At 37.0% G+C, this 26,907-nt stretch overlaps 1 protein-coding gene and 1 long non-coding RNA gene across 8 annotated transcripts in view; one reads left to right on the top strand and one right to left on the bottom strand.

The window, feature by feature from the left end:
* The window catches only part of SYT1 (synaptotagmin 1), a 615,410-nt gene that overhangs the window by 339,343 nt on the left and 249,160 nt on the right, over positions 1–26,907 (top strand). The window lies entirely within an intron of this gene.
* The window catches only part of LOC147371304 (uncharacterized), a 213,901-nt gene continuing 198,495 nt past the window's right edge, over positions 11,502–26,907 (bottom strand). For 3 of the 4 annotated variants that reach the window (XR_015163438.1, XR_015163443.1, XR_015163439.1), the window contains one exon: positions 11,502–11,830. This is a non-coding gene — a long non-coding RNA (uncharacterized LOC147371304). Of the gene's footprint in view, positions 11,831–13,864; positions 23,783–26,907 lie in introns of those variants that run through there. The other variant, XR_015163440.1, reaches the window with a different exon arrangement.

Consider the following 26,907-nt stretch of genomic DNA (forward strand, 5'->3'; position numbering starts at 1 on the left):
TGAAAAATAAGTGTTCTTGTCCTAAAGGAGACAACATATATAGGGCTTCAAAGAAAAAGAGTCTCAGATGGTTGAAAGGAACAGAAAGCAATTTAAAGTGGTAGATAGTATCAGAGATATGTTCTAAAAAGGAGTATAAATTAGATAGGCAAGATCAATGAACTGAGCTTCCAATGAGGAGCCTGGCAGTAAATCCAGAAGAAATAAGTAGAAGAATTTTCAGGCATCAAAGAGGACCCATCAAAGTTGACATTGAGGTGAATTTTTAATAAACTTAAAATGATTGATGCTTTATTAATATTTAGGAGGCAAAAAAATAGCCAGTCACACAGTGTTTAAGATTAGTGAGCAAATGCAGTGTATATTTAAGATGTGTGACAGTCTATGGAAATAGTATATTAACAATAGTATATTGTTAGTATATTCACAATAGTATATTATTAGTATATTAACAATAGATATTGTGTGGCTCTGGCTCAATTGCTGGATGAATGAAATTGCATCTATATCACACACTAGAAGGGGTAATAAATGAAGAAAAAAATAATGAACAGTTTTATAATGAAGAGAAGACAGAGGCTATCCCGAAAGGAATTTTGGAACATACAATATGGAAAGTGGAGTGCTGCCCAGAGATGAAACCCATACTATAATTACAAAAATCATTAAAATAAAAAAAAAAGAAATTTTGATGGCCAAATGACAGAGATATTGAAATCACTAAGAATGCTTCAAAGGATGTTGGCAAAATGCAGTACAAGCCAGTGGAGGAAAATGGACACCCATCCTACAAGTTGTTGGTGACAATAATGAACAAATGACTAGCATAAGTACAGAAAATGTAAGTGGCTTAAGGAAGTGCTGTAGTCAATTTTCTGGTAGTACTGAGACATACATACTCTGCTTACTCTTTCTCCTGCCCTTATAGGGAAATAAGAGACTAGGAGACATCAGCAGGAACGTGGGTGTCAGTTAATAGAAGATAGTAAGAGTTTAGAAGAAAGTTTTGAGGATTTATTCAGTTCAGTTGCTCAGTTGTGTCCAACTGTTTGTGACCCCATGGACTGCAGCACACCAGGCCTCCCTGTCCATCACCAACTCCCGGAGATTATTCAAACTCATTTCAATCGAGTCAGTGATGACATCCAACCATCTCATCCTCTGTCGTCCCCCTCTTCTCCCGCCCTCAATCTTTCCCATCATCAGGGTCTTTTCCAAGGAGTCAGTTCTTCCCATCAAGTGGCCAAAGTACTAGAGCTGCAGCTTCAGCATCAGTCCTTCCAATGAACACCCAGGACTGATCTCCTTTGGGATGGATTGGTTGGATCTCCTTGCAGTCCAAGGGACTCTCAAGAGTCTTCTCCAACACCACCGTTCAAAAGCATCAATTCTTCGGAGCTCAGCTTTCTTTATAGTCCAACTCTCACATCCATGCATGACCACTGGAAAAACCATAGCTCTGACTAGACGGACCTTTGTTGGCAAAGTAATGTCTCTGCTCTTCAACACGCTGGCTAGGTTGGTCATAACTTTTCTTCCAAGGAGCAAGCATCTTTTAATTTCATGGCTGCAGTCACCATCTGCAGTGATATTAGAGCCAAAAAAATAATAATAAAGCCTGTCACTGTTTCCATTGCTTTCCCATCTATTTGCCATGAAGTGATGGGGCTCGATGCCATGATCTTAATTTTCTGAATGTTAAGTTTTAGCCAACTTTTTTCTCTCCTCTTTCACTTTCATCAAGAAGTTCTTTAGTTCTTCTTCCCTTTCTGCCATAATGGTGGTGTCACTTGCATATCTGAGGTTACTGATATTTGTCCTGGCAAACTTGATTCCAGCTTATGCTTCATCCAGCTCAGCATTTCTCATGATGTACTCTGCATATAAGTTAAATAAGCAGGGTGACAATATACAGCCTTGATATACTCCTTTCCTGACTTGGAACCAGTCTGTTTCATGTTCAGTTTTAACTGTTGCTTCTTGACCTGAATACAGATTTCTCAGGTGGCAGGTCAGGTGGTCTGGTATTCACATCTCTTGAAGAATTTTCCAGTTTGTTGTGATCCACACAGTCGAAGGCTTTGATGTAGTCAATAAAGCAGAAGTTTTTCTGGAACTCTCTTGCTTTTTCGATGATCCAGTGGATGTTGGCAATTTGATCTCTGTTTCCCCTGCCTTTTCTAAATCCAGCTTGAACATCTGGAAGTTCTCAGTTCATGTACTGTTCAAGCCTGGCTTAGAGAATTTTGAGCATTACTTTGCTAGCATGTGAGATAAGTGTGATTGTGTGGTAGTTTGACCATTCTTTGGCATTGCCTTTCTTTGGGATTGCAATGAAAATTGACCTTTGGTCACTGCTGAGTTTTCCAAGTTTGCTGGCATAGTGAGAGCAGCACTTTCACAGCATCATCTTTTAGGATTTGAAATAGCTCAACTGGAATTCCATCACTTCCACTAGCTTTGTTCGTAGTGATGCTTCCCAAGGCCCACTTGACTTCGCATTCCAGGATGTCTGGCTCTAGGTGAGTGATCACACCATTGTCGTTATCTGGGTCATGAAGATCATTTTTGTATAGTTCATCTGTATATTCTTGCCACCTCTTCTTAATATCTTCTGCTTCTCTTAGGTCAATACCATTTCTGCCCTTTATTGTGCCCATCTTTGCATGAAATATTCCCTTGGTATCTCTAATTTTCTGAAGAGATTGCTCATCTTTCCTGTTCTGTTGTTTTTCTCCATTTCTTTGCATTGATCACTGAGGAAGGCTTTCTTATCTCTGCTTGCTATGCTTTGGAACTCTGCATTCAAAAGGGTATATCTTTCCTTTTCTCCTTTGCCTTTCACATCTTTTCTTTTCTCAGCTATTTGTAAGGCCTCCTCAGACAACCATTTTGCCTTTTTGCATTTCTTTTTCTTGAGGATGGTTTGATCACTGCCTCCTGTACAATGTCACGAACCTCTGTCCCTAGTTCTTCAGGCACTCTCTCGGATCTAGTCCTTGAATCTGTCACCAGGATTTATTACCAGGTGCAGTCAAATGCAGGCAGTCTATAACATACTGTGCATGGCTCAGTAAAAAGGGACTGGGCCAGAGTCTAAGTCACCTGGAGAAGAGGAAAAATCTAGATAGGAAAAGGATATGGAACTACCACTAGCAAGGATTAAGGAAATAATCATTTGAGAGTTGAAGCCCCAGGGAACTGCTGACAGAACAGGAGATGGCATAATGTATTCGTATAACGTCCTCTGGAACTTGGTATTGCCAAGCTACTTTGGGATGTTGAAAATTTACTTTCTTCCAACACCTTATATTTAGGAAGAGGAATTGGCAGCCACTGAATTGGCACTTGCTGCTAGTAACCAATGTGGGAATTTTTAGAGACAGACATGTGGTCTCAGCAACACATTCTAATGTAGTGACAGTGCCCTCCAGTGGCTGGTTTGGTTGCTGTGACAGGTACTGTCCATTGCTCTAAAAGAACTTAATTTATTTTATAGTGAATATTCATCTACACTTCAGCAGGCTTTTATGAAAAGCATTTTATTGTATCTTCAAAAAATCACAGAGGATGGATTTGATTTGTCATTCACTTCTAAACTAATGGAGTTACATCCAGCTTGTTTTCTATATGTGTTATGCACTGGGAAACATGATTTAGCCTGTCTTCTATCGAAATTAATGCAATAAGGAACCATGAAATAATGGGCCTTACACTGTATTCAATTTTAGTCCTAATAGAAACACAATGGAAAATAACACCGGCGACATAGGCCTGGTTGATCATAGGGAAGTAATGGACATTTTCTGCTATGATTTTATTGCTGTTCTGGGTTTTATCCTTCACAGAAGACTCAGTACAGTAATAATGCAGTACCTACTTTGACTTGACTTATACATAGTCTCAGTTTGTCTCTGAGTTTACATGGGCAAATTTATTCAGGAAACTTTCATTTTGCTGTTAACAAGTAGGATAAATCAAGCTGCCATTAGCAGAAGCCCCTCTCAAAATCTTTATAAAAGCACAGCTTTCAAATTCATTGCACATCTCTTTAAAAAATATTTTCAAGTAATTTTTAGAGACATCAGATTTGGGACATGCAAACCTCTGACAATAAAATTTTCCATTGCCACAGAAATTCATTATTTGAATCTCCATGGTAAATTAGCTTTATGAGGTAACTACTTTATCTTTTCATGAAACAAAGGCAAGATTAGTGACAGTTTCATCTTTATCATTGCATGAGCAATCACTAAATAGTTCACTGATGGAAATCTATGAAAAGGCCTTTTGGTTTGTCCCTTTATCAGCAGGCATAAACATATCTAAGTCACCCTAGAAAATGTACATTAATATCTGATATTGTTCTTAAAGACCTGGAAGGGTAGTGTCACCACAGTCAGCTATGTTAAACTCATGCAATATTTTAAATCATTTCAATTTGAGTTATATTTTTTTTAAGTGATTGGAGCTATTTGTCGATTATTTTCACACTATTTGTCCTTAGACTGCTTAAATTCAATTCAGAAAATAAAGAATGGATTGGGAGAAGAAGGTGGTATTGACATAAATGATGGAACTGTCTGAAGATTTTCAGGACTGTGTTAGCAAAAGATCTAATGCTACTGAGACTGAGAGGCAAAGCTGATGACAACAATCAATATAGAGAAGCTTTCTAGATCATTTGAGTTACTGCATTTGATCTTAACTGATGTAATCATATAGGCCATAACACTTACCAATATTAATACTGAAAATTTTTTATTAAATTCTACCACTGTACAGTCTGCTTCACACAATTAACTTTTGCTTGGTTGGTTATTACTATTTTTTAAATTTCACATTTGGAAAAATTTTAAGCTTACCAAAACAGTTGAAAGAATAGGACAGTGAACACATGTATATCTTTTGCTTATGCCAAATGGTAACTTTTTGCCACATTTGCTTTGTGTGTGTGTGTGTGTGTATACACACACTTTTTGATTGAGCAGTGTGAAAATAAGCTATAGGCACTTCAGATGGCACTAGTGGTAAAGAACCCACCTGCCAATTCAGGGAGATATAAGAGATGTGGGTTCAATCCCTGGGTCAGGAAGATCCCCTGGACAAGGGGATAGCAATCCACACCAGTATTCTTGCCTGAAGAATCCTATGGAAGAGGAGCCTGGTGGGCTACAGTCCAGAGGGTCACAGAGAATTCGACATGACTGAAGCGACTTAGCATGCACGCACTTCATCCCTAAGTTACTTCCTTGTGTATCTTAAGAGCAAGAACACTCTCCTCCATACTCATAATACCAACATCACACACCTAAAAATTGAACATACGTACAATAATATTATCAAATATATTATCTAAATTTAAATTTCCCCAATTATCCAAAATGCCCTTAATAGCTCCATTGTAAAGGCACACTTCAATCTTTACAATAAACATCCCCAGATACCTTTTACAAAATGGTTTTAACATCTATGGATTCCTGCTTGAATGACTTATTGTACTGGCTATTGCGAACAAGGTGATTTTCTAATTTTATCATTCGTTCTACATTTTGAGATAGCATTTTACTGTAAAGAAGAAAGTTCTTTTCCTTTTATTTAATAGTATCACCCTAGGTTCATGGACTCCTGTTTTATCATTTATTACTATCATTTTACTTTTCACATTCACATTGTACCAAATTTGGCCAATATGGGCCCCTGAAAACCAGCTGTGTGTCTTTCTGACACATCTCTGTTGATGTGGGGTCATCCTTACAGTCTTAAAAAAAAAAAAAGGTGCTCTAAGCCCACCATGTACCTTCCCTGCCCATGACTTAGACACAAGAAGTCCTATTCTGACTTCTGCCTCCCATGGGTAATGGTATTTAGAAACCAAGATATACTCATTTTTACTGAAATATCATCTTCTAGGCTCTTTGGTAGACAGAGCTTGATTTAAAAAAATAAATTAATAATGCATTCAAACTTACAACCTCTTAGTCAAGTTCAACAACACAGGATTCTTCTTCACTTTTTTCCATTCCATATACACATCTCCACGTTCCTCTGCGAGAACACAAATTTCTAACATCATCTGTGTATTTCTCATTTGCTCTATCCTACAGTACACAAAAGCTTCAATTACTATACCAATAACAGTACTGAAAATCCTGCTATGTCAGTCTCGAGATTTTTATGTTTTAATTTATTTATTTTAATTGGAGTATAATCACTTTACAATATTGTGATGGTTTTTGCCATACATCAACATGAACCAGCCATGTGTCCCCCACATCCTGAACCCCCTTCCCACCTCCCTTCCCACCCTATCCCTCAAAACTTTTAAACTATTCTTTTATGTCCATAGACTATGTACCACTAAGGTGTATCACTTCACAATGCATCTGGAAACTCATACCAGTTCAAAGAGATATCTTTTATTCATTTGTTATGGCTTTATAGTACTCCATTTGGGGCTTCCTGGGTGGCTTTAGTGGTAAAGAACCTGCCTGTCAATGCAGGAGACCTAAGAGACACAGGTTTGATCCCTGGGTCAGGTATATCCCCTGGAGGAGGCCATGAAACCACTCCAGTGTTCTTGCCTGGAGAATCCCATGGAAGAGTAACCTAGTGGGCTATGGTCCATAGGGTGACAAAGAGCCGGGCATGACTAAAGCAACGTAGCCCACACGCTCACACATAGTACTCCGTTTTATGGATACAGCAGCATTTATTCAACCAATCTATAATTTGGCATAAGGGTTTTTCCTTCAATATTGGGCCACAGTGACAAACCTTGTTTGTATTGTTTTGTATTTTTGAAGGTGTCTCTTCAGGGTAAATTCCTAGAAGGATACCAGGGATACTTTCATCAAATACCGCCAAATTCCCCTCCGTACTGCCACTTTTCACTTCTGTCATTGTACTTCTTAAAATAACCAAATTATTCATTCTCCCTGAAAATATTAATAGTGCTAATTGTTTAAATAATATTAGACAATTAAAAATCTTGTAGAGCAAGTTTAGGAATTCCTTACACATCCACTTCTTGATTCCAAACTCAAATTTAAATTATATGTGTGGCAGATTTATATATTCTTACATATTATACAGTATTTATGTATATTACACTGTATATTATTGTATATTATATAATATTTATTGTAATTATTGTATATTATACAATACTTATTATAATTATTGTATATTACACAATATTTATTGTAATATTGTATATTATACAACATTTGTTGTAATTATTATAATATAAATATACAGAAACAGAGCAGACTGTAGTACTGGACAAAACTGGACAAGTAGTTTATTTTGAAATTGTAGTATTTGGTTGTTTTTCTCTTGGACTAATTAAAAATGTAAAATAAAGCTAAATAATCCATATAATGGAAATTTAGACTAAAAATAAATCTCGGAGACTGATCTTTGTGAATTAGAAGAAAATGAAGTACTTACAACATAAACATGAGTGAATACACATCACATTTGTTACTTCTTACAGTGTGCTGCTGCTGCTGAGTTGCTTCAGTGGTATCCGACTCTGTGTGACCCCACAGACGGCAGCCCACCAGGCTCCACCATCCCTGGGATTCTCCAGGCAAGAACACTGGAGTGGGCTGCCATTTCCTTCTCCAATGCATGAAAGTGAAAAGTGAAAGTGAAGTCACTCAGTCGTGCCCGACCCTCAGCGACCCCATGGACTGCAGCCTTCCAGGCTCCTCTGTCCATGGGGTTTTCCAGGCAAGAGTACTGGAGTGGGGTGCCATTGCCTTCTCCGTCTTACAGTGTAACTGTATCTATATAGTACTTAAGGTACTCTCACTCAAAATATAATCTTCTGCCTTAATTTTTCCTGTAGGGCTCTCAGTCTCTGTATCAACTTTATACCTTCCAAGATTTCTAGTATTTTAAAAAACCTCCTAAGATCTCACAATCTGATTTATTAGGTCCCATTCTCAAGCTACTAAAAGTGTGGGAGATCAACTCATGTGACTGAACCACCGTCAACTCCCCTCGGCACGTGGCAGGGACACGGAGCGGCTTTCTCTGCCACTCAGCAGTACTTCTTCTCCAGGTTCCAGATGTCTGAAGTTCACCCCTGTATTCCTGTTCTTTTAGCTGACGACCTCAGCTTTTACTTCACTTGAAAACCAAGGGCATTCAATTTGTATTTATACCAACTCTATCCTCCCTTCCCTGTAATATTTTTATTTTCACTCTTCCCGTTCTCTCCCTGAAGATTAACCCTCCTTCTTCCTTCCACACGCCCACACTCTTCCTCTGCGGCTATGCTCCATAAATCATCTCCTTTTTAGCTTACAATTGACTAATCTCTCTCCTGGCAACTGCTCTCTGTCTACACACACGCATAGGACTCTCACATTCTAAAGGCAGCTTTCTTCACCTTCTTGGAGTTATTGCTTTTTCTTGTCCTTTCAATGGCAAAATTCTGAAAGTCACTGTTTTAAAAATCACACCTTCTGTTTACTCTCATCAAGCCCTTGTGATCTGGCCTCAAAAGAAGCCAAAAGAACAAGGGAACAAATGCTTGGTTTCTTCTTTAAACCCCCTCTTAGTTTTATCAGGACCCTTTGTTGTCACAGCTTTCCTCCTCAACATTCCTTCTCCCTCTTGTTCACTAGTTTGTCCCAACTCCTAAAACTAGAGATTTCCTAAAAGTCTTCCATAAGGTTTATTTGAGTAGTTCACGACATAAACAGCAAGTTGGAAGACAACACATGAGGATATGTTTCCTGGTTTGTGAAAACAGCAGAATGCATATTGGAGAGCTCATTTCATTTCATGAAGCCTAAGAGTTATGGGTAATCTGAACCTATGTGGATAGGTTCAGATTAAATTTATGGTAGTAGATAATAGATAGGTAACAGTTATGTATAGGTTCAGATAATGGGCCATGTAGTTCTAAGTATTTCTTGGGCCAATATGTATCACAATATTTGTGGGCCAGTATTTCTTAGGCAATTACAACAACTGTATCCAACAATAGTTTTTAACTGACTGAAAGCAGAGATCTGAACTATAATTTAAAAATATAAAATGTTAACCCTTCTTTTTAACCTTTCTACTGAAAATATTTTCTTTTAATCTAATACCCAAAAGCAAACTGCATCATATTATTCTGTCTAAACTGACCTAAGTTAAGTCATCAATGATCATCCATTACTTGTTAGAAATCAGCTCTATTTCTTGTTCTTAAGCACCTAAAAATTTTTTACACATATTTTCTACAATAAAAAAAATGGTTACAGTTTCACCTGGCATAGATCAATTTCTGATGTAACCTGGTCTTTATAGTAATCATTCAGAATAAGAGCCAAACATGTTATATTCCTTTAGCCAAGAATGTAGGCAAGATTTAATCACACATCTGTTGCCTAAGTTACAGCAAATATTTGTTGTGCACCAATCACATGCAAGCCATTGTTCAAGCATTAGAGATTCAAGCCAGACAAAAATCTTTGCCCTAGAAGCATATACCTTTCATCTGAATGAACTAGACTGGCTTAGATGATATGGTGTTTGTAGCTTGTACCTTATACCTATCCTACCTGCAGTGAGTGATGCTGTGCAGGGTGTACCAGCTTTTAGTGAACGCACTAAATTGGGCAGCTAGGAAGATATTTATCTTTTATATAGAGGAACTGTTCATCGTGGCCAGTGATTCAAAACCAAGGGTGATCTTGCCCCGGGGAACTTTTGGCAATGTTAGGTAACCATTTTTGTTGACCCAGCTGATGGGGAAGGGTTCCTGCAATGCACAGGACAACCTCCTAAAGAATTATTTCATCTGCAAGGTCAACAATGCCAAGGCTGAGAGACCAGGCTCTGGGCAAGAGGGCCCAGATGACTTGAGTTCTCTCTTAGAAGAGGGACATAAGCCAGGTTACTCCACAGCCTTTCTCCTACCTCTGATCATATAGACTCCCTTCAGGTTTATTTCTCTGTTCTTTTTTGTTCCATGGGAAAACATAATATTCGATTGAGATCTGTACCTTCTGTTTTCCTGAGCTGTTCTCAGGGTCAACCAATGCTTACTAAAGTTTTCAAGCAAGCACTAAGGTAAGTTCTGTGCCTGCTGGGCATAATTATAGAAAACAACTTCATTTTCAGAATCTCCTAACAAGAAGCACAAGCACAATCTACAAATTACAATTTTTTTTTTCCAGTGTGTTTGTGCCCTCAGCAGCTCACAGCAGGGCCAAATCAGTCTGCACCAGCCACCATTATTCTAGCCATCTTCCTAAAATATCAGAAGCAACAAACCTCCCGGGGTGAGGAACCATTCTGCAGTTTTTGCCTACATGGATCACTGTTTTTCCCCTACAGTGGTTATACAACTATAAAATAGCCAAGAAGTTATTATTTAATTCATGAATAGAAGGGCAAGTTAATCATGTTATTCATTAGCAGTGTTATAATTCATATGGTAGAAAATTCACAGGGGTCTTGGTTGTAAGTCCAAAATTCACTGTGTTTTCCCTTTCTTATAGATGCTGTCTTAACTTTATAGATCATAATATCATCATTTTACCTGTATAACTCTATGGCAAGGTATCAACTAAGTCACATAACAGCTGAACTCCAGATGGAATTTATACTTTTATGACTTCCATAACATTAGATAACTCACTTAACCTTTCAAGGGCTGAATTTTGTGATGCATTAAATAAATAAGTTGAGCTAGTACCTGGCAAGAGAATCCTGGGTTTGAATTTGTTCACACTGCCCAAACTGGTGATGCCATCAGCAAGTCATCCCACCATTTAGACTCTAGAGATTATAGTGAGATTAATTTGAGTATTACAAAGATTTTTGCCACTGCTGTTGTCACCACTAAATGGTTATCTGGACTGTCTTCTATAGACACAACTCGGTATCACACAACTCGGTATCGTATCTAAGAGATGACATCCAATATTTAGGATGTCTGAATTGGCCAAAATTAGGTAGTTTTTTCAACTTAGTGTTTCAATGTTTTCCTAGTAAAATAATTATACTTTGTAGTCTTAGAAGTATAAGAGTGCAGATGTAATTTTTACCCCAATGATTCCAAATTTCATAACAGGCACACCGAGTTTAGATTCACTAGGAACTACTTATACATTATAAACAAAATATTTATTTTTAGTAAAGGTTGAATATTTTCTCTGAAAAGTCTCCCATCTCAGTGTCTTCTTTCTTGTCATAAAATTGTATGAGCTCTGTTCTTTCAGCAAGAACATCTTCACTAGCAAAACCGAATCATGGAGAATAAGGTCCCATCCACTATGACCTGGCATTTTGATCTGCAGTTACTGATCCTCAAGAGTGCTATAGTTCATTTTTTAGAAAACCCCATGATTTCTTGGTCCAGAGCAGGAAAAGGGACACATTTGCGTGTGGGTAGCTGGAGTAGAATTCAGACATCATTTCTGGATTCTATTATTTTTTTCCCCAATTACCTGTGCTCCCAAGAGGTCACCCATTTGACTGACAAAGAGCTAGGTTCTGAGCTAGGTTTTATTTAAATGAAATTAAACACTACTTCATTTACATTTCACTTATCCACTTGCACTTCAGTTTCTCCAGACAATTTTTCTAGGTCCTCCTATTGACTCTAGTAACATCTCCGCCTCAGGTACTTTTGAGGTTGAATGCACACTGAATGATTCTCCTGTGATATTTCACAGAATCAACATCCCACCTTTCCAGCATCCCTTCTGTGTTAGATTTCTTCACAATACCCAGATAACAAGTAGTCAGGGCAAATCTTATTATCCAGGTTTGCATTATGGAAGAAATGGTCTGATTCTTCAAGAAGCCAACACCTTCCCTGGAGATAAAAGATAAATATATGTAAAAAATAAATAACCCATTCCAAAAATACTTTGATGGTTTAGAACAAATCAATTTGCTGTAAATATGACTTACTACAAATCATCATAGTACCAGCTATCTTCAAGCAGTATGAACTAAAGATGTAGAAGAGAAGTATATAGAAGAAATGGTTTGAAAATACCTGTGATTATGAACCAGTTCCACCTAATCAAGTCATTTATCACTTTATAGTTATTTTATAGCAAAGTATTTCTATTCTAAGTGCAACCCTACAGCATGTCAGGAATTGAAGTGTTTGTCTAACATTTCAGTCCCCAAAAAGAGTTCACATTGCTGTTAGAGCATTTCCCATATCACCTGTCTTTGTTCAGCAAGCCCTTTCAAGTCCTCTTTTCCATAAAACTACAAGATTTTCTTGAGGCTCAAGGATCCCCACACAATTACATCTTCTCAAACTTGACCCTTGCCTTTCTTTACCTGTAATTTTTTAGTGTTGCCTGGGTTTTACACATCAACTGTAAAATACTTACAAATGACATAACAGGAAATTCAGTTTCTCACTTTATCAGTTCTGCACATTCAAACTTCCTGGTACTGATTTCACCTTACACGCATCATACCTGTAGTTGCTTTGCATTTTATCTATATTGCACATCAACTATTATTTTGTAAAAAGTATTTTAACAGTACAGTGGAGAGTGTCTAGGAGACTTTGGTTTTAATCCCACAGAGCTTGGCACTTTCTTTCATCAAAAATAGAATAGGAATATTGAAATTGATTGTGTTCATTTTCCTGGAACTTATGATATGTGTGTTTTTTTATTGATACATGCCCTAATTTCTTACCTTCTCAGGTCTAGAAAAGAAACTGAACTTTCAGAATTCTTTCTTTGAGAGAGAGGAAGTAATTTTATTCACGAAGTCCATTTCAGTTAGTAAAAATATCTCCGAGAGGCTGATTCCTCAGAAATTAAATGTACAATAAGTGGCCAAGTGGAAAATGGACTCTCCCATCCCCATGGTGTCCCACAGGGTAATACATTAGCGGTAGGATACGCTTCCTCCCACCAGCTTTCTCCTGCAATTACAATTTGTCATTTTCTAAGGACTAGGCAATTAAGGTCTGAGATTCATTTTCATTGCAAATGAATAATTAGTGAATGTCAGTTTCATGTTTTCGTAGTGCATGAAAAAGACAAAAGCCATTCTGTTACAATACTTAACAGACTCTAGCTGTGATGACACACCAATTCTTGGAGATGATGAACACAAATATTATTGTTTTCCTCCTTCAAAGACCATCTAATCTGGTCTCATTTAAGAGTTTACTTAACATTTGTCTTCTCTGCATATAACTTTAGGAGTGTTTTGCTAATTAGATACAAGAAATATAGTCACCTCTTCTAAACATTATTTTATTTATGCTTGGTTTTAGATTTGTTTGTTTGTTTCTGTTTCTCCACCCCCTTACAGCACAAGGTCTCTCAAACCCCAAGCAGCTGCCATCTGGCTTGTTTTACATAACTCTCTAAGCCCATTCGAGTGGCAATATACCAGTGAAGAATAAAAAAATATATATTGGATAGAGCCCAGGAACTGTGCCCAAAATAGGTTTTTAAAAGTCATTGAGCATAACAGTGGGAATAATAAGGAGGTCATAGCAGCAGCTGCTCCAGGAGCACTGGAATAATTCTCCCATCATCATGCTGCAGGTACAGTCCAGAAAGCAACGCTTGAGGCGCCTCCACTTTTTCCTTTAGTTTGCATGCCTGTCTATCACTCAATCTCAAGAGCTGACAAGCACCTGGGATTCAATTCCTGCAGGATTTCATAAATTCACATTAATTTTGGTAATTTCCCAATTGTAACAGTGAGAATCTTCCCCCCAAGTTGGGCGAACTGCTTTAAAATTTCATTGCATATTCATGTATCAGCCCATGTTATTTTTAGTCTCTAATGGAGACAGCGGATGAGGCTTCACAAAAGATTAGTAGGAGCCTACGAATAGCTTTCTCACTTTTCTAGTAGGCTGTTTTTTCTCTCTCTTCCTGAGAGGGCAGATAAGAATTCCCTTCAAAGACAATGTATTTGGTAATGAACAAAAGGAAAACTTCAAGCCACCGAGGACCTCCTTGATATGTGCGAATATCTAATTTTGGTTCTCCTCAGACAGCCTGCCACAGTGTCTGTTCACGAATTGTAAGGCACCAGTTCATCTTTACTTTCTTTTTCCACCCCCCGAATCTTTCCATTTGTATTATTTAGAGGATATGTCAGGTTTCATTATTTCCGCGTTTCTTTCTGTGAGATAATCAAGATTGCACTGGGAAAGAGCTGTATCCTAAAAAAACCAAAAATGAGTACATAGACATTAAGTTTACTCCTTTTCAATAGCAAATCATTTTTTCACACCATCTTGGTGTCTAGTAACGTTTATATTTACTGTGCTGTTTTTTTTTTTTTAATTTTCTATTCCATTTTCCTTATTCATCCAGGAAGCTTTATAAGATTGTATAGCATGTGATATAGTGAAAAGCCCAAAATACTAGAAAATATTTTTAGAATGAAGACATTCACCAATTGACAGATTTTTTTCCCATTTTAGGCCTTATGAAAAATGGATTTCAAACTTATAAAAAATGTATCTGGAACATCTTAGTACAAGATTTTTTATTGAATTTTAGAATTCAGATCTGTGACTTAAAAGCCATTTCCTTTTTCTAAAAGTAGCCATGCTGAATTGATTTTTAAGGAGAAAGAAGGATGTAATTTGGATTTTGAACCCTTTTCTAAGGGCTTATATTTTTTTCACTTATGCTGACTTCCTTTATTCCCATTGCATCCTCATGGAGCAGGAAACATGTATTATCCCAAGTCTTTTACAAGGATGACCCTCAGGCAGAGCTGTAAATAAGGCTTCATTTTCCTTTGTTCCATTCTGCCTTCTCAGTTCTACATCTCCGTTATCGATGCACTGTGGCTTTCTACCTAACACTCTTTTTTTACTATCTTGAAGGAAGGGTCCTATTATCTTACAGTATCGCCCAGAGAGAGCTTGCTCTTTTCTCCCTACAGAGAGTTTAAAAAAGGAAATAATCAACCAAATGAACGGATCACTAATGGTAGAACTACAGTCATGAATGTGAGATAGTTATCTAGGAGTTGTAAGTGGAAATTTTGCAAGTCTTTGAAAATGTATACAGAAGTAGGGAGAGTCCCATTTTGCTATTCTTATGAAAACCAAAAACCGAGTATTCAATCACTCAAATTTTATAATCTTGATTCTCTAAATTTGAAAGTTCTCTCTCAGTTGGACTTATTCCTTCTATGATGGCTATGACGGCTACATCAACTTCCATTAATTTTAAATGCAGTTAATTAAGTTTAAAAAAGAAAAAAATGCTAACTGAATATAAAGATGACTAGGTCGGAAACCAAAAATCCAAGTCTAGTCTGATTTGCCACTAACTAGCATTCTGACTTTTGGAAGCAACTGTGCCTTTCTGAATGTTATTTTCCTCCTCTAAAATTAGGAGTCTCAATAGTATCATCTTTAATGGTTCTGCAACAATCTTCTGTCGCAGGGCTTAAATGTGGACTGTGTCTCTCTGCTAGCCATGTAATCTTATGTAATCTATTTAAGCTGTGTATATCTTACTTTTCTCATCTCTACAATGGAGATGACTGCCATGCCTACCTTGGAAGGAATTGCATCAAATGGACTAAGTGCTTAGTTAGCATCTATTCATTTTTAGCTATTACTTAATTTTAAGAGTTACAAGCCATCACAGATACGTTAAACAGCATAACTGAAAAATGTTAATATGATTTTAGATATTTGTATTATAGCTGATTTTGTTTATCAAGTGCTTATTATGTGCCAAACATTACATCCTTCATTTGTAAATCTCATTTAATCCTCTAAATAACACAGTGTAGAAGATACAATTATCTTTATTTTACCAATGAGAAAACAAAGGCTTAGATGATCACACAGTCAAACAAATAAAAAATAATGCCAGAAGTGGTGTTTAAGAGTTTATCCCCTAGAGTTCATTCCTTTAATCACTATGCTATCCTGCCTTCCACTCTAGTCTTCAAGCTTCCATGTAGATTTCTAAACCCTAATTAAATGCAGCATGAGATCCTAATAAAAATAAACCTCTCATCTCTTGAATCATTTTTATGATCCCTATTTGATTTACATTAATTCTCTTCCAAAATTGCCAGTGGACTTTTTTGAAGATACGAACCCCACAGAGTCAAAGAGTGTTTTTAAACTACGACTCATTATTCACCTCCTCCTTTCCTTTCAGAATCACATATTAAGGATCAAGTTTCTTAGGAATTTCAGAGACCTATTAACATCCAGTCTGGAATTCACCTAAAAATAGATGAAACTAATGTTGAAAGGCCTGTAAGAGCCTCATAGAAAAAATTACATCAACATGAGAACACACACACCTTCTTTTCAAATATCAGAGGTCAGAGTTTTAATGCCATTGTTTTCTACAGATGGTGAAAATTAAGACATTTGAAATCACCACATTTCAATCCCCAGGTCCTCATAGGCAGCATTTCACCAGACTGGGAAAGACCATCTGTCTCATTCTCCAGATTAATTCCTTTCTTTCAGAGAAATGACTTTCAGCTACTTTTGATATATGCCCTTCATTTGAGAAGCAATTTATATTCATTCAGTCACAGCCATCATTCACTAATATCATGGATTGATGGACTTAAAAAGCCCAGCTTTTCATTAGTTCTGTTTGCAAGGCTAATTTTTATAGCACTGGATCATTTTACTCCCAGTTGCTCCTTTTTTCCAGGACCTTGTGTCCCACAATCACTTTTGATAGAGTAATCTATTACATATTTCCATCTAAAAGATGTGTTGACTCCCTTCGCAAAGAGAGCAGGTACTTACAAAAGCAAAAAGGTTTGTGTTTCTTCTGCTAATTTGCACAGAAAGTTCTGTAAGCCCTTTCACTTAGCAATGAAACAATTGAAGTATGAGTCTTGGAGCAGAGAAGATCAGGAATTTAGTTGCTTGTGTAACATATTATTGGCTCCTAATTTACACTGAATATATGTAAACCCTTTGCTCTGTTTCTCAAGTATCCTATTAATTGTTTACTCTTGGAACTGTTAATGCTAAATTCAAATTAGTCACAGGATCTCTCAACACATTATTATTTCTTTAGCAAAAGCCAGTGATGATAGGTATAGACGGATGGATGGATGGATAGATAGGGATCAATAATACCTATCTAAATATCTATCTATCTAAATCCTCATTAGAGTAGATTTTTCACTTGTTAAATTGCACTTATCAGGAACATGTGTAAAGCAAACCATGTCGCTGTTTCAAAATACAGACATGAAATTTTCTTCTGAAGTATTAGATTCCAGTACATGAGAAGCCTTGGGAACAAAGACGAGGTGATTCCTTTTACTGATGATTCCTACTAATAGAAATATTTCTAATTACAGTGTAACATCCTATATCTTAGTTGCCATGCAATCAACATTTATCTTTTCTTCTACCTCCCAATATACTTACACATGAGGATATGTGAGTTTCATTATACCAGGGTGATTAGGTAGAGATATCTGGTTGTGATTCTAATGTGAATTTTGACTTCAAAATTGAATGGTAAGTGTTGTCTTTCTGCCTGTCAAACTTGTACTGGGCATTGCCATGTCCCAGGAACTTCCCCCATACATAGAATCTCCTCATTTAATCCTTACATCAACCTGTGAGTTACCTGCTGACCTATTAATAGTATGGAGGATGGGAATTAACAACTTAAGATATACAAGGATGACTGCTAAAAGCCAAATAGACATGTAACAATAGATGTACAGAAGAAAGTCTCCTTTTATCTGAAGATAATTTTAAAACCTCCTTGAAAAGGTAATATTACTGTCAGATCTGAGAGGAAAAGAAAAGGTATTTCTAATGTTAATTTAAATCCTATGACTTCGTCTTCCCTTTAGATGTGCATCACTAACATTGTTCTTGTGGTAAACAAACAGAAATGAAATATACCTTGGCAAAGTTTGACATGAAGATGAGGGAGCAAGGAGAAAGAGGAAGAGAGAGAAGGCAGGAGAATATTGGAAGGACCTCACAAGGACTCTGAGTTATGGAAGAAGAGTTATGTTTTCTTGAAAGAAAGATTGTGAAAGATGGAAACAGGAAAAACCTTATTCCTCATCAGCTACAAATAAGAAGGGGGAGAAGGAAAGTCATGGTTTAATGTTCCTTTGACACAACCACCAGCCAACCCCGCCAGGGCAGTCTAATTTATTCATTGCCCAAGTTGACCTGGTGTCAGAGTAGAATCTGTTTTCTGTTCTCATGTGTAAAACATTCTAAGCTCAGATGCTTATTTCTCAAGAAATGAGGATGAAGTTAGAAATGCTTCAGTTATTGACGGTCTTAGTGTTTCCTAATGTGAATATCTAGAAAAGAGAATGCAAAGAAAAAGAGACAGACAAGAGGACAGGGCACCTCTTTTGATGATGGCAAAGTGGCCTTTCTCCCATGGCTAAGCTGAGTGATCCTGCTTACGGCTGATGGATTCTGTGAAATCATTCTGGCTTGCTCAGGGGCCAGCTGTGTTGACTGTCTCTCATCATTCCTGGAGGGCCAACGTAACTGCCCCCGCAACATCACCCCCCAGGGTGTAAGAACTGATTAAAGTGAATGTATTTACCATTTATCATGTATTCAAATATTAACACTCACTGACCTCTAAGAGAATCAGTGTTGGTATTTTTTTGTCCTTCTTTCCTTTCAAATAAGTTGATACCACTAGCTGTGCTTCACATAAATGGATTCTGTAGAACAAATTCCTTTCAAACTGTGGTCTCCCAAACTAGCAAATCATACCTGACCTTAAAGTCAGTTCTATTCAGGTGACTCTCCATTCCATTCCACTCTACGCTGTGCTGTGATCAGGGTACTACCCCAAGGACCCCAAACAGTTTCTTAGCAGGCTGAAAAGGTTCTTGTAACTTTCCAACAACCTTCAGAAAAAACATATGAAATGAAAGGGAAAGCAGCCCAAGAAAAGCTTTTTAAACATCCTCGTTATGCCAGGAATTGTTCTAGACCTAAAGAAGATGCAATGATGCTGCTACTAGACACTCAAGGAGTTTACAAGCTACTGTAAGAAGAATATGTGTAAACATGTATGTACTAGGCAGTGGAACATATGAGACACATGAGGAAAATTAATGAATTTTGTGTGGGCAGGCTCAGAGAAGGAAACCATCGGCTTAGAACTTGAAGCATTAAGATGATTCAGATAGTAAAGATTTAGATGGGAGCAGAGTTTAGATAGAAAATTCGCTGCAACTGGAGGTAGCTCGGTCCCTTACCATTATGGCAAATTACTAAATAGAGCAGAAATTCAGGGGTGTTTCCCACCAAGAGTTTATTGTAAATTCTCTTTAAAGTATTTAAATTCCTTATTTCTGTATTTTCATTTTTTTTTTTACTGTTATTAAGATCCATCAAGATATCATGACCAAAATGTATCTGTTTGTTCAATACATGAAAAATGGATGATGCTAATTTTAGATATGTTTATTTCTTTACTTCAAATTTCAGAACATTTTGCTCTTTGTGGATTCATTTTGGTTTTGTTTTATTTGTTTTATTTTTCTCTATTTCTTAGATATTTTAAAATCCCTATATGGTCTGGTAAATCATACAGCATATTGGAACTATCAAATGCCCAGACTAATTTAAAAACTGAAATTTAAGTAAAAATGTAACTGGCTGTATAATTCATAGACTCTTATTATGGCAATCATCTGATTTCTGTTGAACCCTGAATTTTCAAGTCTCTGCTGACCACTGAAATTTGTTTAAATTTTTTAGAAGAGGAGTGTTTTACACAGAGTGAGCATCTGAAGCAAACTTTATCTGTAGTCTAAATGACCTTTGAAAATAAGCCTACCATAAAATTCAGTATTCTAATTTTTCCTGTATTTGAGTCAATCTAACACAACATTGAAAGAGATCACTGTTCTCAGTGAGAGACTGAATTGAAATAATCACACAAGCTAGCAGGCATATTGTATGAAAAATTTTAATTGTTGCTTTTTTTTTTTTCTGAGTGAGTATGGTTGATGTTGCCTCTGTTTAATTAGAACACTACTGCAGTGGTTCTCATGCAGATACATACCATGCATCAAAATGCCTTAGAGAGTCGTCTGTTGAACTAGCCTGCAGAATTCTGCCCTCAGTAGGTCTGGAGGAAGGCTTCCAAATTCACATTTTCAATAAATTACCAATAAGGCTGATACTGCTGGTTCAGGGAGTGTGTGTGTGAGTGTGTGTGAGTTTGCGTGTGTGTATGTGTGAGTGAGTGTGTGTGTGTGAGTTTGCATGTGTGTATGTGTGAGTGAGTGTGTTTGAGTTTGTGTGTCTGTGTGTGTGTGTGAGTGAGTTTGTGTGTGTGTGTGAGTGTGTGTGTGAATGAGTTTGTGTGTGTGTGAGTGAGTTTGTGCGTGTGTGTGTGTGTGAATGAGTTTGTGCGCGTGTGTGTGTGTGTGAGTGAGTGTGTGTGTGTATGTGTGAGAGAGAGAGAGAGAGTGTGTGTGTGTGTGTGTGGAGATACTCACGTATGCAGTTGTTTTCAAAAATGTATCTGTTAGCAGCTACCAGCTACAACCTTTTAGTCTCGACGTCTCCCCCATGTAGCTATGCAATCACTTTGGACCCCAGTCAATCCTTGCTTAACAAGCACCCTCACTTCTTGTCAGCTCCAATCCTAATTCTTAACAACTCACGCAATTTCGGGTTTCGCCTACATAAGCCTCCCCCATTGTGTAATCCAACAGAACACAATTCAAGTACTTCTCGAATCTGTGTCTCTGAGGCTACAATCCTCAGTTTGACTCAAGTAAAACTCTTTTCCATTACTTAAAAAAAAATGCCCATGTGCATGCGTCATTCAGCCAACTACATTCTTTCATCTATTGATCCTTTCTTTGTTGTTCAGTGGTGAAAATAACCGCTTCTGCTCTGTAGAGCTGTTTTGATGCACGGAGCTGGCAAAACCAATTCTCGTCTGCTGGGAATGCCTTAAATGCTGAGGTCAAATTGTCAATAGAATCCTGCCTGGGTGAATTTAATGTCAGGAAGATAGATATAAAAGTGGCATTTCAATAAGCTACTTTGCTCAACTTTAATAACACAAATTCTGTTAACCCTGAAGCCCTGATGCAAACAAAAGTTACTGAGGAAATCCCTATTGTTAACTAAGCCCATTTTGCATATTTATGGCTACCCCTTTTAATTTGTAAGGGCGTGTCAGACTGATGAAATCTGTTCTCTACGTGCTAGGTCTTTATTTTCTCTTTCCTCCTTGTTACACTAGATGTGGTTACCTGATGTGACTTTACTAGTAGCTTATCTACATTTGTAGAAACTATGAAACCAGTTGAAAAAGTGTTTGCTGTCACCCTTTCATTCCTCTCTTACCTTAGCATTTTTTCCTATACCTGTCTATAATGTTTTCAGAGTCCAAAATTTTTAACTTGCTTTTTCACTCCACCAAAATGATCATATTTATTTCACTAATTAAAAAGTGAGTGCTGTATTTTGTTGGGTTAAGTAGTACATTTGGTCTTCCAACTTAATTCAGAATTATCCTTTGCACAATCATATACCTGAGAAAAAAGAGATAATCCTGAAATAAGAGAATACAATGCAGATAAACTGGAACTGGGAAACATGAGAATACAGAAACTTGGAAACTTTGGGGACTGTTTGACAACTAAAAATAGTATCACATTGTCATCATCAGGCTTTGGGGCTGATTAAAGGGAAAGAGAAGGATGTCTTAAGTAGGATAAGGCATCTTTACATAGAGGAAAGTTTCAGGTACAACAGATTAAAATGTGACAAATTCAGTTTCATACATGACCTACCTTGTTTTGTAGTCTAACTTCAGAGGAACTAAGGTAGAAAATATATATATATATAATTTTAAATATAAAAAATCACTTACTTTTCCCCTTTTATAAGTTCATGTAAAGTTATGTCCGATGACAGATGAATGGATAAAGAAGATGTAGTACATGTATACAATGGAATACTACTCAACCATAAAAAGGAACAAAACTGGGTCGCTTGTCGAGATGTGGATGAACCTAGAGTCTGCCATACAGAGTGAAGTAAGTCAGAAAGAGAAAAATAATATCATATATTAACATATGTATGTAGAATCTAGAAAAATGGCATAGACGATCTTATTTACAAAGCAGAAATAGAGACACAGATTTAGAGGATAAACATATGGATACCGTGCGGGAAGGGGAATGAATTGGGAGATTAGGACTGACAAATGTACAGTATCATGTGTGAAATAAATAGCTAGGGGGAACCTGCTATAAAACACAGGAAGCTCAGCTGGGTCCTCTGTGATGACCTAGAGGGATGTGATGGGGTGAAAGTTAGGAGGGACGTTCAAGACACAGGGCATATATGTATACATACAGCCAATTCACTTCACTGTACAATCGAAAATAACACAACATTGTCAAGCAATAATACTCCAATAAAAGAAAAAGAGTTCAAACATATCTCACTTGAATTGTCCTGTCTATGGATTTCTTGTAGAGAACTGCCTTCTGTGGCATGAAAAATCTAAAATTGCCTGCAGTGTTTAATTTTGAAAACAATAAATTCTACTTGTACATTTGAAAGCCCGACTCTTTGCGACCCCATGGATTATACATTCCATGGAATTCTCCAGGCCAGAATACTGGAGTGGTAGCCTTTTCCTTCTCCAAGGGATCTTCCCAACCCAGGGATCAAACCCGGGTCTCCCGCATTGCGGACAGATTCTGGAATTGCAGGCAGATTTTTTTCCAGCTGAGCCACAACGGAAGCCCAAGAATACTGGAGTGTGTAGCCTATTCCTTTCCCAGCGGATCTTCCCCACGCTGGCATTGAACCGGGGTCTCCTGCATTACAGGCAGATTCTTTACGAACTGAGCTATACATTTACTTAACACACATTTATTAAGCAACTTCTATGTGACTCGTGTTCGGTGAAGAAAATACATTGGTGAACACACATCCCTTGTTCAACCTGGCAATTAAAGCACACCAAGAAATAACGCACAGCAATAACATGTGCTGGCTGTGGAAACAGACGTTCATGGACCTATGATGCAGCATATCAAGGGATTTGGGTCCTAATCATAATGTCTGGCTCCTGCCAAGCTTAAGGAACCCTAACTGAGAATTAAAGTTTTGTGTAGAAAAATAATCAGCCTAATCCATATATTTTCTCCTGTAGCAGCAAATACAGAGAAATGTGTCCCTTTAACCTTTAAGGAGGTTATTTTCCCTTTCAACAGAGGAGAGAAATCTTCCCATCAGAACTAATTGTTCAATGATTGATTAATAGTTTCCCTCCTGTTGCTGCATGCAGCCGGGATGACATGCATTGTACACACAACAGGAGGTAAGAGAGTTAATCAATTAGGAGAAACAATTAGTTCCAGTTTCCACAATTTATTTGACGCTGTAGATAAAATTGCCTGAAAATATTAAGAACATTAAAGATCAGTGATGAAACCTAAAGAAATAAATTTATATTCAAACTTCAGAGGCAGATGCTTAGCTGACACTGCTCTTTTGCAGATAGGCAACATTAATGCAATAACAATTACAGTTTGGCAGCAATTAATAAATAGACTGTCAAAACTAGTCAAGTTGTGTTCATGGTTTTGGAAACCTGCTGATTTTCACTTTGACATGATGTGGCTGAAGCGTTCTTGAAAAGCTCTACGTTATTAATTTAAGGATGCAGTTCCATGACTCCCCTTCTATAGGTTTTAGCTTGGAAATTTCAGGAACAAATCATTCAGTGCAACCTGGTGTATCTTTTCTTCGGAGTCCATATTTAATTCATATCTGTATTTAGAAAAATGCATTATATAGGAGTATTCTGAGATTTATGAGATTGATGAAAATACACCCAAGAAATACACTTCAAGTCAACTTGAAGCCAATGTAATTTGATGGGGTCACATAGAATTCTAGATTATTTTTCTGTTGCAATATCACCATATAAAAGTCGAGGTAGGGGTAGAAATCAGGTGGGCCAAGGGTGACCGTCTAGCTCTAAGAGAACTTAAAGTCATATGTCAAGCAGAATAATCTGGAAGTCTGAGCCTGGCAAGAGAAGGGAGTCCCTTTGGTCCAGGGAATGAGAAAACAGAAATAGAAATAGCTAAGAACATTTCATTGAAAACAGTGAAATAACCAAAATGTTCAAGAACTTTAACACACATTCTTTTTCTTTTAAAGCAAGATATAAGGAGGAGTTTCAAAGCCATAGTTCTACCAGATTTTAAGCTTGGAGATTTGCCTATCCTTACTTAATAATGATCAAAGCTACCTCACCCCAGAATGCAAATCCCTGATCTGTTTCACATATCTACTAGTTTATCCAGACCTCAATAAAGGAATACATAAATTACTGATGTTAATGTGTGTGTCGAATAGTATTTAAAACCCAAACACATTCTGAGAGTAATGCTCTAGAGTTACTCCAATTTAATCTCTCAGAGAAAATACATTTTTAAAAAGGTAGCACCGTTACATTGATGAATGAATAAATTCTTGCTTAAAAAAAAAAAACTCTCTGCTGGATACAAATAGGACAACTAAGAAATAAGGCAGGCAAATAAAACATCACTATCACCCAGAAAACATGGTAATACTCACAGAGAAAACTAATTCTAAATATTAAATCTATTTCTAGATCAAAACAAGGAAGAATCCATCACATCTCACATAAGTTTTCCTAACTTTTAAATAAAAGCTTGTAGAAATGTGTTATAAATTCCACTTTGTAAGTCAATTCTAGAAATTAACTATAAAGAAAATGCAAACTTATGTTCCTTGTCTGTGATATTTTAGTACGTATATCAACTTCTGTGCTGTAATTAATTTTATGAATCCCTCTACTTAATGAGTAAGTAAATCAAGAGCTAGGAAGAAAAAAAAAATATCGGCTGTAAGAACAGAGGTAGAAAATTGTTAGAGCTGACCCACAGCTACCAAACTGATCTTGTCACCATTGCTCTACTATCTTTTAAATATTCTAATTTGTTTTATTGTTCTTCATAGAGTAAAAATGTTTCACAGTTGGTCTCTACAGTAGTTTGTTTCTAAGCTTACTAAAAAACATGGATTTGGCAATAGCCAAATGTTTGAATATAAATTGATTTTATGCAATACACAGAAAACAAGTATTTTATTGGTATAAATGGTTTATTTGTAGAATTACACTAAAAATTATTTTGAAACAGCATGACCCCTCTCTGGATGGTATTAGAATTTCATGCTTAAATCAAGTTGAACATTCATTTATGTGAGCTTTTTGTCATTTGCAGTCGTGTAAGTGTCTATGGGTGGAAAGTCAAAGGAGTGACTGTGTAGATAACAGCTTCAGAAAAAAAGATGTATGTGTGAAAGATGACAGACTGATCATGCGGGAAGAAATTGCTACAGCTCTTCTCCCTTTCATTCCTATTCATAAAGAAAAATACTTAAATTTAAGGACTTCAGTCCTATTCTTCCCTTCTGGGTTGATAACAGCTGAAGACTCAGGCCTCAATTATAAATTATATATGCAGTCAAGTAAATGTCCAGGCATGATGGAGACAGACTGCAGTAAGAAAGGGGAAGCGTGTGTGAATTTTTTGCACTACAAACCTTGGACACGGACATGCTGAAATCAATTGACATTCTGATACAGATTTCTTGGCTTCCTCACTGGGGCAGTGTTTATAATCTTTAACCAGCCATGCCAAAGGAGAAGCCTCAAGGGCAGTGTAGACTCCTGCAGTTGCCTAAGTTGTTGGTGGTTTTTGTTTTTGTTTTGTTTTGTTTTGTTTTGTTTGAAGTGTAGTTGATTTACAATATTGTGTTAGCTTCAGGTCTATAGGAAAGTGATTCAGTTCTATCTCTCTGTATATATGTATACAGAGACACACACATATTTATACATTCTTTTTCAGATTCTTTTCTCTTATAGCTTATTACAAAATACTGAGGATAGTCCTGTATGCTATACAATAGGTCCTTGTTGGTTACATATTTTTAATATAATAGTGTTTACACTAAGAGACAACTCTACACATGGACACCATCCAGGTGGTCAATACTGAAATCAGACTGATTATATACTTTGCAGCCAAAGATGGAAAACAAAACCTGGAGCTGATTGTGGCTCAGATCATGAGCTCCGTTTTCAAATTTCAGGCTTAAATTTAAGAAAGTAAGGTAAACCAACAGGCCATTAAGGTATGACCTAAATTAAATCCCTTATGATTATACAGTGGAGGTGATGAATAGATTCAAGGGAATAGATCTATTAGACAGAGTGCCTGAAGAATGGAGGCTCATAACATTGCACAGAAGGCGGTGACCAAAACCATACAAAGAAAAGGATATGCAAGAAGGCAAAATGAGTGTCTGAGGCCTTACAAATAGCTGAGAAAAGAAAATAAGCAAAAGGCAAAGGAGGAAAGGAAAGACACACCCATCTGAATGCAGAGTTTCAGAGAATAGCAAGGAGAAATAAGAAAGCCTTCTTATGTGAACTATGCCAAGAAATAGGGGGAAACAATAGAACGGAAAAGACAATAAATCTCTTCAAGAAAACTGGAGATAGCAAGGGAACATTTCATGCAAAGATGGGCTCAATAAAGGACAGAAATGCCAAGGACCTACCAGAAGCAGAAGATATTAAGAAGAGGTGGCAAGAATACACAGAACTATACATAAAAGATCTTCATGACCCAGATAACCACGATGGTATGATCCCTCACCTAGGGTCAGACATCCTGAAGTGTGAAGTCAAGTGAGTCTTAGGAACCATTACTATAAATAAAGCTAGTGGAGGTGATGGAATTCCAGCTGAACTATTTCAAATCCTAAAAGATGATGCTGTTAAAGTACTGCAGTCAATATGCCAACAAATTTGGAAAGCTCAGTTTTCATTCCAATCCCAAAGAAAGGCAATGCCA

This window comes from Bos grunniens, chromosome 5 (assembly GCF_055505025.1).
Source record: "Bos grunniens cultivar Pamir isolate PY7600 chromosome 5, Bosgru_T2T1.0, whole genome shotgun sequence".
NCBI classification, from domain to species: Eukaryota; Metazoa; Chordata; class Mammalia; order Artiodactyla; family Bovidae; genus Bos; species Bos grunniens.